This window comes from Xenopus laevis, chromosome 8S (assembly GCF_017654675.1).
Source record: "Xenopus laevis strain J_2021 chromosome 8S, Xenopus_laevis_v10.1, whole genome shotgun sequence".
Taxonomy (NCBI): Eukaryota; Metazoa; Chordata; class Amphibia; order Anura; family Pipidae; genus Xenopus; species Xenopus laevis.
Genome location: NC_054386.1, coordinates 46,504,944 through 46,512,417, shown reverse-complemented (window position 1 = coordinate 46,512,417; position 7,474 = coordinate 46,504,944).

The following is a 7,474-nucleotide window of genomic DNA, read 5'->3' as shown; positions in this document are numbered from 1 at the left end:
TGTTTAAAGAAGCTTATTTAAAGTAGCTTAATTAATCAATCATTGCTTTATCAAAAATCACAAATTGTTTCTAAAATCCTAATGTCTCAATTGTACCCTAACCTTTAGTTTGTAAACTCTAATTTGTAGGGCCCTCTAATCCTATTGTACTCTGTAACCCTTGTTTGTTATCCACCATTGATTCCCTGTTTGCTATAACTAAGGTAAAGCACTTGCGTATCTGTTTCCACAATCTGATTGAGGGGGCTTGGGTGGCTTTACAGTGGAGTAAGGTGTTTTTTTTTGTCAAGGAAAAACAGTTGGAGGAGCAGCAGTCTGTCATGCATATTAAGGGGTAATTCCTTTGTAATACCTAGCAGGCGTAGCATTGGTGTAGCTATATGTGAAAGTCCCAAGTCCATAGTGTTTGGGTAAATTTTGGCCAGTCTTTATGGGATGTAGTAGAAATTTTCACTTTATAAGTATGTCTTAGGCAGGGATGGGGATTTCCTTTATTTTGCATTGCAGGTCACCATTGGTAACGGATTATGTAGGCTCATTTAGCTATATGTCAACATTTATATGTGGATATTGTAGTTATTGGAAGGCAACCGTCTGGCTGTGGTCTGGTAAATGGTAAAATCCAGAGAGTTTTCTCTGATCCCACTATCATCATTTCCAGGACTCAATTGTCAGTGTTGGGGTGCCACCATTGCTGAATTGTTAAATTGTCAAGCTGTGCAGTCTAATAATAGTTTTTAAAGTTGGGAAGAGCCAGTCCTGATTTAAGAGGATTTTGAAACCATGACTAAACTCACAAACTCTAAAACCATGACTGTCATTGTATTTATTAAAGATCCAAATATAAAAAAAATGTGTCCCATAGCAATGTGCAATTCACTTTCATTTTCTATTTTTGTGGTTTCTGTGATAGAAGTTTTAGACTTTTATAGCAGACTTAAGCTCAAAAGCTTTGAAGGTCAGAGTGAATGCCACTTCTCATCCATCACATATCTGATATGGACAATTTTTGTGATTTATATGAACTAATTTTGAAACTTTTGTCCTAGGAAATTGGGCTATATAGCAGAAAACTGAAGAGATTCTTTTTCCATTTTTGGAAAAAATCTGAAAGTGAAGTTTATGTCCACCCCAACGTTGAAAGCCTCTAGGGTCTAAACTCTGAAAATAATTCAGATTTAACAGCATTTAATAGGTTATACATTTTGGATTAGTCGTTCATCTAAAACTGAAATAAGAGGAGCCTATCAATACTAATGTCTGACCCAGTATGGGAGAGAAAACCATTGTTAATTAATTCATTAAAAACATAAGTGACTGCTGTGAAATAAGTGGCTAACGCGTTTCGGGAACATCCCTTAATCATCGGCTAGCCACTTAATGTCATGGTCGGCACACTAAGTCCAGAACCTATGCTAAGCACCGTGTTCTCGGCTCTTGCTTCTGCCTTTAATAGCCGCCTTTCACCTTGGGAGGAGCCCTCAGCTAATCGGATGCCGCCAGGTCTTATTAAGAGAGGTGCCAAGCTAAGGGTTCTGGACGAGCAAAGGGGCACGTAGGAAAACAAAAGTCTTTTGGGCAGAAGATCACAGTACAAGGCATAGGCAGCAGGTGTAGTCAAATCAGTCCGGGTCGGGGCAGGAAGAGTACAAGCAGAGTCAGACAGGCAAGGATCAAACCAGGGAGATCAATCAGGAGGGATACGGAAATAGAAGAGTCAGTTACCAGGCAGGGTCAGGATTTCAGAGATCAGAATCATCAAAACAGGCAGGGGTCACAACAAGTAATCAGATATCAGAAGCCTAAACAGCACAGAGATACCAGGAACTCACAAAGAAGAAACCTATAACGGGCAAAGGCAAAATACAAATTGCCCCATTAAATATGTTTAAATTTTGCGTCACTGCGCGCTGGCGTAATGACTGCGCTTATAAATTAGGAGGAGGTGCCCCGCGCGTGCCCTTAGGAACCAGCGCATCAGAGGAAGATACGCACTAGGCCACCAGGGTGAGTAATCCTCACACATAAACAGTATGTGCTCTACATACACCTAACTTAGCTATCATATTTTTATAAATATGCCCCTTAAACAGTGCTAATACCAGAACACCTATATATTTGTTTTAAGGGAATGTACAAATTTGGAGCTACTAGATGTACTACATGTTCTTTTGTCCATACAGGGAAAACATTTACTTAATTTAGAACTAGTAGATCCCTTTACATTGAGCAATAATGTAATTACAACCATATTGTACAGTATATTTGATAAATGCTAGAACATGTGGCAAACAATCGTGGCCAAAGTAGTAGGTCTCTTAAAGAGAATATTTTCTAGAGCATTCAAATGGCAAGTTGCAGTACTTTTTATTGATTAGTATTGAGCAGGTTACCATGGGAGGTGGCGTTATCAGCGGTGCTGCACCAATGAGGAGAGTTGAAAAGCTCGACACAGGCGTCAGCCCCAGATGGGTTACTTTGGGGCAGAAAAATAGTAGCTCCTGGAACCTTTAAGAGCCAAATCTCTGGTTTTTAAACTGGAAATATGGCTTATTAGTGTGAGAGAGCGCAATTTCATTCTCTGCACTAATGTTGCAGCCTCCCCTGTGGGGGAAAGGTAAGCTGGTGAGGGGGGACTCCCGTCTCAGAAAAAATTCTGGGTGTTATTAGTCAAAAGACTGTCAGGTCAAGATGGTAAATGGATCCAGCAGAATTATTCAAGGTATGAATAGTGAATTTAACATCTCTTGCTACTATGTGTACTGCCATATTTGATTTTGTTTTTAATTGTTGTGTTTTTTTTTGTTTTTTTCTCAGAATATTTGTAATGACTATGTAGCGCTATAGTAAATTGTGTGTACTGTACACCACTATTGAGCTCCACTCCCAGTAAATATGCTCCGGATGAGACCTATAATCTTAGGGAATAAGCCCTCGCAACGGTGTGGAGGCAGGGTGTAGTGCAACTGTAACTGGATACAGGGTATAATAATTGGGCGCCAGTGGTTCTTATAACTTAACTATGAACTTATTTATTAAACATACACAATCCTCAGTGGAGTATACAATAGAGCATGACAGGATTTGGCATAACATTGAATAGGCAATACTCACAGCACCATTTGGTCAGTATTAGTCCCCACAGGCAAGAGGACGTGCTCAGCTGCAATAAAGGTACACCCAGCTTTCAGCCTTTTCCCTAAGTGGAACCTGAGGGGAATCTATCTACCCTGTTCCTATACACTTAGTCCCTACTTCTGGACTATTAGTACCCGGGATCTTAATGCCTCTGATTCTCCTCGTCAGAGCCTTGAGCTGCTCAGCTAAATAACCTGTCTGTCTGTTACTCCTAGACCTAGAGTAACCTATAATGGTGAGTAGCCTATTCTGACTAGACCTGACCTGTCTAGGTTCCACAGAGCTCTACTTGCCTGTTCAGGTCAGAGCTAGCACAAAATGGACACTGAAAGCATGGCTTCAGAGCCTTTTATATCCCAGCACAGTGCCATCTGCTGGTCACTGTGAGAAACAGCAAGGGCATCGCTTAGAGCAGGAAAAGCAAACAGTGCCCCTCCTAACTGTATTTTAGGCCCCTTTTAGGTGTCTATAACACTGAGGGACTGCCTGACAATAATACTAGGGAAGGCTATTTTACACATCCCTACACTATACTATATATTTGTACAGGAATTTTGGAAGTTTTGTCTCTCTGTTGGTTAACACAAACAGTATACCTATTGACCGACCTGTATTAAAAAAATAATTCATCTTCTAGGTATAGAATAGTCCCCCCCCCGCTTCCTACCCACATTATTCCAGAAAGTGTACATGAACAGAATGCTCACTGATTTATGTAGACTAGTGCAGTGGAGCTCATGGGCACCATCTTCCGGGTCTTTGGTCTTCTTTGGATCTTCTTCCTTCCCTTTGGCAATTCATGGAACTTTTCAGGGTATGCACAATTGGTATGAATACCGTCCAGTCTAACTGCACATGCATGTGGTTGATCGGATAGACAAATTATTGGGTGGGGCTGGGCACGACCCAGCTGTCTTAGTGCATATCGGTACTAATGACAAAATAAATGGTAGATGGAAGACCTTAAAGAATGATTTCAGGGATCTAGGCTCTAAGATCAAGGAAAGGTCTTCCAATGTAATCTTTTCTGAAATTTTGCCTGTGCCACGTGCAAGTTTAGGAAAACAGCGGGAGCTTAGGGAGCTTAATGCGTGGCTAAAGTCTTGGTGCAGGAAGGAAGGGTTTGGGTTCATAGAGCACTGGGCTGACTTTTCGTTGGGGTACAACTTATACAGCCGTGACGGTTTGCACCTCAATGGAAGGGGGTCCGCGGTGCTAGGGGAAAGAATGGCTAAGAGGTTGGAGGAGTGTTTAAACTAGGCAAGGGGGGGGTGGGTGAGAGAAAGGATTATGGGGAAGCTAGTGTAGACGGGGCAGTGGGGTTAGTAAGGGGTCTTGGGGGAGGAGTGAGGGGGGCATACAGTTTACCAGCTAAGGAGGTCCCTCTGTTACAAGGAAAACAGAATAATACTAACTTAACGTATAATTCTTTACCAAGTAATGCACATTTCAAAAGTAAAAGTAATAACCTCCGCTGTATGCTGGCAAATGCACGGAGTTTGTCAGGTAAAATGGGAGACCTAGAATTAATTGCATGCTCTAAAAATTATGATATAATTGGTATCACTGAGACCTGGTGGGATGAAACATGTGACTGGATTGTGAATTTAAATGGTTACACCCTTTTTAGGAGGGATAGAGGGATTAAAAAGGGTGGAGGAGTGTGTTTGTATGTAAAGCCTGAATTAAAGCCATGCGCTAAAGAAATAAAAATAGCTGGCACTGGTGAGGGTGTAGAATCACTCTGGGTAGAGATTTCGACTGGGCAAAAGGTATCAAAAAGAATTATCATTGGTGTATGCTATAAACCACCTCGTATAAGTGTCGAGTATGAAGCCGAGCTACTCTTGCAGATACAAGCGGCTTCACAGCTGGGTCAAGTTGTTGCTATGGGTGACTTCAATTATCCAGACATTGACTGGGGTAATGGGGTTGCTAAGACAGAAAAAGCTAGTAGGTTTGTAAATATGCTGAATGACAACTTTTTATTCCAGCTCGTTCAAGAACCTACTAGGAATAACTCTCTTTTGGACCTTGTAATAACTAACAATACTGAACTCATCTCTAACATTTGTGTGGGTGAGCATTTAGGGAATAGTGATCATAACATGGTCTCCTTTGAGATTCTGTTGCAGAAGCAATTCTATAAGGGAGTAACTAAAACACTAAATTTCAGACGTGCAAACTTTGACAGTATAAGGGCATCTCTGCAACATATTAAGTGGGAAATGCTTTTCACAGGGTTAAACACAGAACAAAAATGGGAAGTCTTTAAAATGCTGCTTAATAAATATACTTGTCAGTATATTCCACTTGTAAGCAAGGAACGTCGTTGCAAAGCAAAACCTTTTTGGTTCAATAGAAGCGTTGGTGTTGAGGTGGGTAAGAAAAGACGTGCTTTTAAGGCTTTCAAGTTAGCTGGTACAGCCGAAACATTTATAAGGTACAAGGAGGCCAATAAATCATGCAAAGAAGCTATAAGGCAAGCTAAAATTGCTATAGAAAAGGATATTGCAGCAAGCAGTAAAAAAAATCCAAAATTATTTTTTAAATATGTCAATAGTAAAAAAATGAAGCAGGAAGGGGTGGGACCCTTACTATCAGAGGGGGGTCAGCTGGTTGATGAAAACAAAATAAAAGCGCAGATTCTGAACTCGTATTTTTCATCTGTCTACACAAATGAAGAACCAGTAAGTGAAGGTTTCCTTCTTAACACTCCCAATTCTAGTAATACAACTAATGATGCATGGTTCACACATGAAGAAATTCAAAAGAGACTTGAACATGTTAAGATTAACAAAGCTCCAGGGCCAGATGGTATTCATCCCAGGGTAATTAGCGAGCTTAGCTCTGTGATTGCCAAACCTCTTTACTTAATTTTTCAGGATTCATTGAGATCTGGCATTGTGCCGAGAGACTGGCGAATTGCTAATGTGGTGCCTCTATTCAAAAAAGGATCCCGTTCTCAGCCTCAAAACTATAGGCCAGTTAGTCTGACGTCAGTATTAGGAAAGCTTTTCGAAGGGTTAATAAAGGATAAGATACTGGACTTCATAGCAAATCATAATACTATGAGTTTGTGCCAGCATGGTTTTATGCGTAATAGATCTTGCCAGACTAACTTAATTTCTTTTTACGAGAATGTAAGTAGAGACCTCGATTCTGGGATGGCAGTGGATGTGATTTACTTAGACTTTGCTAAAGCATTTGATACAGTGCCACACAAAAGGTTACTGGTTAAATTAAGGAATGTTGGCCTGGAACATAGTATTTGTACCTGGATAGAGAACTGGCTAAAAGATAGACTACAAAGAGTGGTGGTAAATGGAACATTTTCTAATTGGACCAGTGTTGTTAGTGGAGTACCGCAGGGCTCTGTACTAGGTCCCTTGCTTTTCAACTTGTTTATTAATGACCTGGAGGTGGGCATTGAAAGTACTGTTTCTATTTTTGCAGATGATACTAAATTGTGCAGAACTATAGGTTCCATGCAGGATGCTGCCACTTTGCAAAGTGATCTGTCTAAACTGGAAAACTGGGCAGCAAACTGGAAAATGAGGTTCAACGTTGATAAATGCAAGGTTATGCACTTTGGCAAAAATAATATAAATGCAAGTTATACACTAAATGGCAGTGTGTTGGGAGTTTCCTTAAATGAAAAGGATCTAGGGGTCTTTGTAGATAACACGTTGTCTAATTCTGGGCAGTGTCATTCTGTGACTACTAAAGCAAATAAAGTTCTGTCTTGCATAAAAAAGGGCATTAACTCAAGGGATGAAAACATAATTATGCCTCTTTATAGGTCCTTGGTGAGGCCTCATCTGGAGTATGCAGTTCAGTTTTGGACTCCAGTCCTTAAGAGGGATATAAATGAGCTGGAGAGAGTGCAGAGACGTGCAACTAAATTGGTTAGAGGGACGGAAGACTTAAATTATGAGGGTAGACTGTCAAGGTTGGGGTTGTTTTCTCTGGAAAAAAGGCGCTTGCGAGGGGACATGATTACACTTTACAAGTACATTAGAGGACATTATAGACAAATGGCAGGGGACCTTTTTACCCATAAAGTGGATCACCGTACCAGAGGCCACCCCTTTAGACTAGAAGAAAAGAACTTTCATTTGAAGCAACGTAGAGGGTTCTTCACAGTCAGGACAGTGAGGTTGTGGAATGCACTGCCGGGTGATGTTGTGATGGCTGATTCAGTTAATGCCTTTAAGAATGGCTTGGATGATTTTTTGGACAGACATAATATCCAAGGCTATTGTGATACTAAACTCTATAGTTAGTATAGGTATGGGTATATAGAATTTTAATTAAAAGTAGGGAGGGGTGTGTG